Consider the following 8,091-nt stretch of genomic DNA (forward strand, 5'->3'; position numbering starts at 1 on the left):
AGCCCTAAACCCTAAAGCCTTCCTGGTCTAGAGAACGAGCTACCGAGCCCTCTCTGACCTAGTCCGGAGAACGAGCTACCGAGCCCTCTCCGACTTCGTCCGGTCCAGAGAACGAGCTACCGAGCCCTCTCTGACCTAGTCCGGAGAACGAGCTACCGAGCCCTCTCCGACTTCGTCCGGTCCAGAGAACGAGCTACCGAGCCCTCTCTGACCTAGTCCGGAGAACGAGCTACCGAGCCCTCTCCGACTTCGCGTGCCAAGTTTCCATACTTGGACTTTTCCCTTCCACCTGATCAACCTTGATCAGTAATCAATCTGAGTTTAATTAATATCTGATACAAACTTAAATCAGTGTCAACATCAAAACAACAGCCAGGTCAGACTGTATCAACAATCTCCCCCTTTTTGTTGTTTGACAACACAATTTAAGTTTAGATCAGAAATGCTCATATTTCCATAATTTTAGGAGAATCAAGATCCTTCCCCTAAGATGGATACAACACTATGTAAGGAAGTCAATAATCCTCAAGGTTATCCTCTCCCCTAAAATCAAAACTTCATTCATCTCTAAACTTAGTCATCTTCTCCCCCTTTGTCAAACACCAAAAAGGTGCGAACTAGGTAATAAGACTTAAAGGACTCCCCCTTAACCCATACTGTCTCTTTCTTAATCCACATAGAATTTCCTCTAAGTGTATTATCGGACAGTAAATAAGAGACAATCAAGATATGGCATATGAAAAGCATATAAATAGCCAATAAGAACTGAAACATAAAGAGAAGCAAGTAATAGAAAAACGAGTAGCATAAATATATGAAAACAGCTAATATCCAGGTCAGACACATGTATCTATCAAACAGTATCTGAAACATAGGAAATCAAAATGAGCAACATAAAACAAGGTGTATCAATCAACATTCTCAATATGAGGAGCATCATTATCATCAGCTGGAGGAATGAGTTCTGGTGACATCGCCGAGGTGGATAGCACGAGTATCATGCGGAGGTGGGTAGTGGCCATCCATCCCGAAGCACCTGCGTTGCCAAATCTTGTTGTGTAGATCATCGTATTTGGTCAATCCGAATGCGCACCCATGGAGCTCGTGACTCATCGTCTGATCGATGCGGCTCTCCGGCCGATCCGCCAGCGGATCGGATCCGCCTCTCCATACTCATCGGCAGCAGGAGGAGGAGCGGCAACAGGAGCAGCATCAACCTGTAACTCACCCAGTGCTCTCCCATCCTTCCAACGAACCGCCCCATACTCTCATATGATGCCAGACTTGGAAAATGCACGTTTTCCAAGTCTGCAGTCCTGCCTCACCATCTTGACTATCCTTCCCTTGGAGACATCAATCTGTAGGGTCTCGAGCCAATCCGTAATTATATGCCCATAAGGCATATAAACGGTGAAGCTGTTAGGCTCACTATAGGAGATGATAGACGAATAAATGCTCGACATGATGTCAAAATCAAGACGCCGACGCAATCCATAAAGCATCAGGCAGTGATATGGTCGGATCTCTGACAAGGGTTTAGATGTGATTGGCAGAAGACAATTTGTGACAATCTTAAAGAGAATGTAATCTGGGGCAGATAGTCTCAGAACTACAAAGGTAGGAAAATCAACATCTAACTCATCTTGTCCACCTGGTCTAGGATGTCCGAAGAAATACTCATAAATGGAGTCAGATGAGACATCAAAGGGAGAAGGTAAGGGGTCTGGTAAATCAGGATATATGGAAAAGACATTTCCTGAACACCTCCAGCAAGCTAGATAATCAAAGAAGGCCGAGAAAGAGAAATCAATAGTTTGCTTAGCAACTCTAGTTCTATAATTAACATCATTAGTTTGATGAAGATTATTATAAAACTCAGATACTAAGTCGTAATTGATGTCCCGTTCTAAATAGACTAGAGAATCAAGTTTGTAATAGGCAAGTATTTCCGACACAGATGGACAAAATTCATCCATGAATTTTTGATCCACAGACCTACAAGGAAGCAGTTTGAAGGTTCTTTGTTGAAAAGCTTGTTCAAAGTGATGGTTTGTAAATCTTCCAGAAACGGATGGTTGAGGTCGGGAGGGAGCCTTAGATTTAGATTTCTCAGTTGACGACTTAGAGGTTCCCTCACTAACTTGTTTCTTCCTAAAGATTAAAAATGTGACACGAACGAGGCAAATAGGTGAGCACGGAAGCCACCAACAACCGAGAACCAAGCCAAATTACAAAGATACGGTGAGAAATGAAAATGAAGTGCCAAAATGAGTAGAGCTCGGGGAGAATGGAGTTACCTTGGTGCCATTTATGTATCTTTCGGATAAAGGAGAGAAGAGTTGAGGCGTAGGAGGGTGTCGGCTAGGGCTTCGGCGTGCAATGGGTGTTAGAGTGTATACTAAAAGCCTAGCTTTTGGTATAAACATTTATCTAGAAATAAGAATCACATTGGTCAAATGACTACATTTATGATAAATGTAGTTGTTCAATTAATTTATATTGTAGATAACATGGTGTGTGGTGTCACACACAGAAGATCATGTTATCAGTACCTTATAAATTATAAACAGTAGCTCACGACCAAGATGGAAAGGAACAAACCATTGGAAGGTCGTAGTGTAATTAGGTATTAGTTTATCTTAACTATATAATTACACTAGTACACTTAAAGTGTATTGAGTAGGACCATTTGAGGTCGTTCTTTTTATACTGACTTAATAAAGGAACAAAAACCTCAGTTATTATGGAAGCGTGTGCTCTTAATCCTAATATAATAACAAGCACATATATTTGATATTTATTTCTTTAATTTATCAATGAGTGAGATTTAGTTCGATAAATCAATAAGCCCGATAAGTTGGGAAATGATATCACTTATAGTGTGTGTTGTTGATTATAGAAGGAAACTGTGTCCTAGTGATCTAGGTTGAGAATGTCCCCAAGAGGAGCTCATAAGGATTGTCATGTTAAACTCTGCAGGTGGACTTAGTCCGACATGACGATGAAGTTGAGTGGTACTACTCTTGGAGCTAGATATTAATTAAGCGAGTTGTCAGTAACTTACTTAATTAGTGGACATTTGTTATCTTAAACACAGGGAGACTAACACACTCATGATAAGAAGGAGCCCAAAATGTAATTTGGGATTGGTGCGGTAGTTCAATAATAGTTCTCTAGTGGAATGAATTATTATTGATAAAATTAAGTTGTGTGTTCGGGGCGAGCACGGGATGCTTAATTTTATCGGGAGACCAAAACCAATTCCTCCTCTCGGTCCCTATCGTAGCCTCTTAATTATAGAGTACTATACCCACCTATACCCACCTTCTTACCCATCCTATAGGGGCCGGCCAAGCTAGCTTGGAGACCAAGCTAGGGTCGGCCATGGGTATGTTCATGGGTGAATTCATGTGGCCGGCCCTATTAAATAAAAAGGAATTTTAAATTTTTAAAATTTTCTTATGTGGATAATATAATTTAAAAGAGAGTTTAAAAATTTAAATCCTTCCTTTTATAAGATTCTACAAAAGATTAAGAGAAGAGTTAAAATCTCTTTCCTTATTTGTAGATTAAAAGGTTGATTTTAATTTTGGTAAAAACTTTCCTTTTAATTATATTCATGATTTAAAAGAAAGTTTAAAAATTAAAAATTCTCTTTTATTAGTTTCTACAAAAGATTAAGAAAAGATTTAATATCTTTCCTTATTTGTAGATTGAAAGGAGATTTTAATTTTTAGAGATAACTTTTCTTTTTGGAAATTATCCACATGTTTAAAAGAAAGATTTTAATTTATAAAAGTTTTTTTTATTAACCAATCATGAAGGGATTAAAATTATTGGAGAAATTTTTATAAATTTCTAGAAACAAATTAGGAAGTTTTAATTTTTGTTTTAATTAAAACTCTCCTTGTTTTGAGGAGAAGAGTGGCCGGTCATTATAATTTGAAAAGAGAAAATTATTTTAATTAAATAAATTTTCCTTTTCAATGGCAAAAGAATTAAGGAAGTTTTTATTAAATTTTCCTTATTTGCCAAGACCAAGGATTATAAAAGAGGGGGTAGAGGAGGCTTCAATGTGAATGACTCTATTCTATTTTTCCTCTCTTTTCTCCTTGGGTGTGGCCGGCCCTTTCTTTCCTCTCCTCTCCTTTGTGTGGCCGAAACCTTCTCATGGTGGAGATAGCTTTGGTGGCCGGATCTAAGAAGGAGAAGAAGGAGAAAAAAGAAGCCTCTTTTCTAGCATCCCTTGGAGCATGGTGGTGGTGGCCGAACCTCTTCATCCTAGGAGAAGTTTTGATGGCCGAAACTTGTAAGGAAGAAGAAGGTGCTTGGTGGTTCTCATCTCGGAAGATCGTTGCCCACACAACGTCCGAGGTTAGAAGAGGAATACGGTAGAAGATCAAGAGGTTTTTCTAAAAGGTATAACTAGTAATTTTTCTTTCCGCATCATACTAGTTATTTTTGGAAATAATACTAAATACAAGAGGCATACGATTCTAGAGTTTCGAATTTGTTTTCGATATAGTGTTCTTTTGTTTTTCTTTTCCTTGTGATTTGATTGTTCTTTTCGGTTAACCTAAAGTTATTTTAGGAAATTAAATATTAGCTTTCTATAAAAGGTTTTGTCTAGTCGGTGGTGGTTGCTCCCATATCCAAGAAGGCCATGTGCCTCGCCACGTCAGTACTGGGAACCGATTATGGAAATTAATATTTAATGGAATTAATAACTTAAGGTGACTTGGGTCGAACGTGTTAAGTTCCGCAGGAGATCCAAGTCAAAACCTAAAAGAACAAATAGATTAAGTTTTGGATCAAACGTGTTAAGTTCCGCAGGCGATCCAAAATTTAATTTAAAAGAACACATGGTAGCTAGGAAAAGGTTCAGACCTTTGTACAAAATTTTTGTACAGTGGAACCTCTAGGCTTTCCGAGTAGCAACCAACAATGGGAAGAGAAATGACCGAGAAGAGTTAAGGCGTAGGAGGGTGTCGGCTAGAGCTTCGGCGTGCAATGGGAAGAGAAAGGACCGAGAAGAGTTAAGAGGGATGGGTGATCGATCCAGGTGTTGATATGATCGGATGGCTGTCCGATCAGGAGAGATCCTGACCGATCAGGGAACCTCCTGATCGGTCAAGGAATACCCTGATCGGTCAGTGGACCGATCAGGGAATCTCCTGATCGGTCCCTGGAACGATCAGGGAACCTCCTGATCGGTCCCTGGACCGATCAGTAAACAAACAGAGAGTTCTAGATCAGTCGATCCAGCCTCTCCTGATTGGGCTGTAGACCGATCATTGTCTGACAAATTGAAGATTCTCCATTCAGTAACTGAAATTCGTAGAAGTTTTCTATCGAAAATTCTGAAGATTCAGAACTCAAGAAGTTCAGAAACTTCCAAATTCAGAACATAGAACCTGAAGAATCTACAAACATAAATATTTTTGAAAGATGAGCTCTTACGGTCTGAAATTGTTCAGAACCGGAAGGTTCCAAACAAAAAAAAAACTCAGACCAACTCCAAACGCATAGAGTTCAGACATTTTGAACTTTAAGGTTTCAAGACCAGAAAAACTTCTGAAACTATGATCTATAGTGAACTAAGGTATTAATCAAGACTCAGGCTATTTATTACCTGGTTCAAAACACATCCTTGCTATGATCAGTTTCGAGTTTATTAAAATATATCCAAATTGCTATCATTACTTCAAAAACTTGTCCTATTTTCAATCAAAATCATGAAAGGTATCAATCAACACATCAACCAAAGTTAGATAATTTCTAGGTAAAGGTCCAACCAAGTTTCCTTGGTTGGAATATGATCCTGTCCAAATCACCGAACCAAAGGACGCTGGGCACGTGGCGCGCTCCTAGTCGAGGACGTAGGCCTCCGTCTGGTCGCACAAATCTCCGGTGAACCTGCACAGAAGTCGGGCCGGGAAGGATTCCCGGCGTCGACCCTCCAACGCTTAAGTCAGGCAAGCAAATAATGCAAAAGGTGGCTCCAGAGATGATTTTCCGCGTACCTGCGGCGAAGTAAGAGGCTCTATATATAGAGCGAGGAGAGAACTAATGCACGTTCACCGAGGTGCAGACGTGTCAGCCACCCATACCTCGGTATGTACTTGTCAGAGAGCTTACCTGACACCATACTGCTACAGTCCGAGCATGTCTTCGATGGGACAACAGGACACCCCGTCGCCAGACTAGGGGTATAGCGTAGCCATACGACTTGACGGCTGTCAGAGGGTGTTCCCTTCCTTTACCCACCGCCCGGCCGGGATGTCCGTCCGGCCGACCGGGCGAAGAACGTCGTCCGGACGGCCTTAATTCCCTGCGTCGGCCGGGCGGCCCGTCCCTCCGCTCAGTCATTATGTACTGTTTCATTAAGCGTCGGAACCCTGGTCCCTACCAGGGTGCCTTTTACTACTAGATGTCCCTTCCTTCTAAATCCGGTCGGCTCGTCCTTCTCCGGCGGGCCACTGGGCCCTTTAACCTCCCCGTGGTGTTGATCCCTCGTTATGGGGTTCCAGATTCTTACCACCGGATCACTTGCCTCCCCCTCGAGTCTAGTCGAAGGAGGCGAAGTCTGACTGACTGGACTGCCGATCTGACTGAGCAATGATCCTTGCATTAATCCGCTCGGCCGGGCATAAGGATGCTCATCCGTTCGGCAGTATCTTGTCCGTGCCTTGTGCTTTTCTCGGAATCCATGTCCAATGCTCCCCCCCCCACTGTTTATCACGTGCACTGCGCACGGTAAGGGGAGCTCATTAAATGCGTCCAGTATCTCGCTGACGCGTGGCGATCGTGCGCTTGTCAGCGCATGGAGGTGGCGTCACTTCCGATGGGACAGCCGCCGTTTGAAATGAACGGCTGGATGATGACCTCGTTATCAACGACCTGGATCGGACGGTGGAGGTTGCTTCCGGGCGGCAATATAAAGCTTGCGGCTCCGCTTTCGCCGCCGCCTCGCTGCTTCATTCTCCTCCGGCACTTCTCTGCTCGTATTCTCTTCCGGCGACCTCGCCCCTCAACTCTTCGGCAAACCTCGGCCCTTCGTCGATCATCTTCTTTGTTTGTAAGGCCTTTTCTCTTGTTCCCAGCGCTCTCTTCTTTTTGTTACCCGTTTCCTTCAATCGGCTTTTTCTCCATTCTTTGCTCACCCCTTCCCTCGGAATCCTATATTCTCGTCCCTTGACCATGACTAGCACTTCACAGTCGACCGGCGGCGCTCCAGGTCTATGGTACACGACCATGGAGAGCCGTTTTGATGAGGAAGACGCCTTGCGTCTCGTCCGGACTTATGACCTGCCGACCGACCACCAAATAGTGTTAGCCACACCAGCCGATCGGCCTCATGAACCGTCGTCCGGCATAGTGCTTTTCTTCCGAGACCAATTTCTGGCCGGACTGCGTTTTCCACCTCACAAATTTTTCTTAGAAGTCTGCAACTATTTCCGCATTCCGCTCGGCCAGGTAGTTCCCAACTCTATTAGGCTGCTGGGCGGAGTGATAGTTTTGTTCAAGCTAAACAACATCCCCTTGGACCCAAAAATATTCCACTACTTTTACTATCCCAAGCAAGCCGAGTGGGGTACCTTTGTTTTCCAGTCTAGGATAGGCTTCGTGCTTTTTGATCATATGCCGAGCTCCAACAAACATTGGAAGGAGCATTTTTTCTATATACGTTTTCCCGAGCGGCCGACTTTCCGCACCAAGTGGCAGACGGCTATGCCCGCGCAACCGGAGCTCGGCAAGTTTAGAGGCGACGCGGACTATCTCCATGCAGCCGAACGGCTAGTCGGTCAGCGTTATCATATTGACGAGATGCTCCTTCCGGGAGTAATGCATATATTCGGCTTGTCTTCTATCCCAGCCGATCTGCCCTACAGCATGAGTAAGTTTCCTTATCTTCCCATTTGTTTTGTTCTAACTGATTTATTTTTGCTTCTGCAGTCATGTGGCGACCGAGAAGCTCAAACTGAAGGCTGCTCAGATTGAGGAGGTGGCGAACAAGGAGGCCGCCGAGCGGGCCTTGCTGATCCGGCCGGCGGAGAAGGTGAGGGGCACCAACTGTCCCGAAGCCTCGGA

This window comes from Zingiber officinale, chromosome 5A, assembly GCF_018446385.1.
Source record: "Zingiber officinale cultivar Zhangliang chromosome 5A, Zo_v1.1, whole genome shotgun sequence".
Lineage (NCBI taxonomy): Eukaryota > Viridiplantae > Streptophyta > Magnoliopsida > Zingiberales > Zingiberaceae > Zingiber > Zingiber officinale.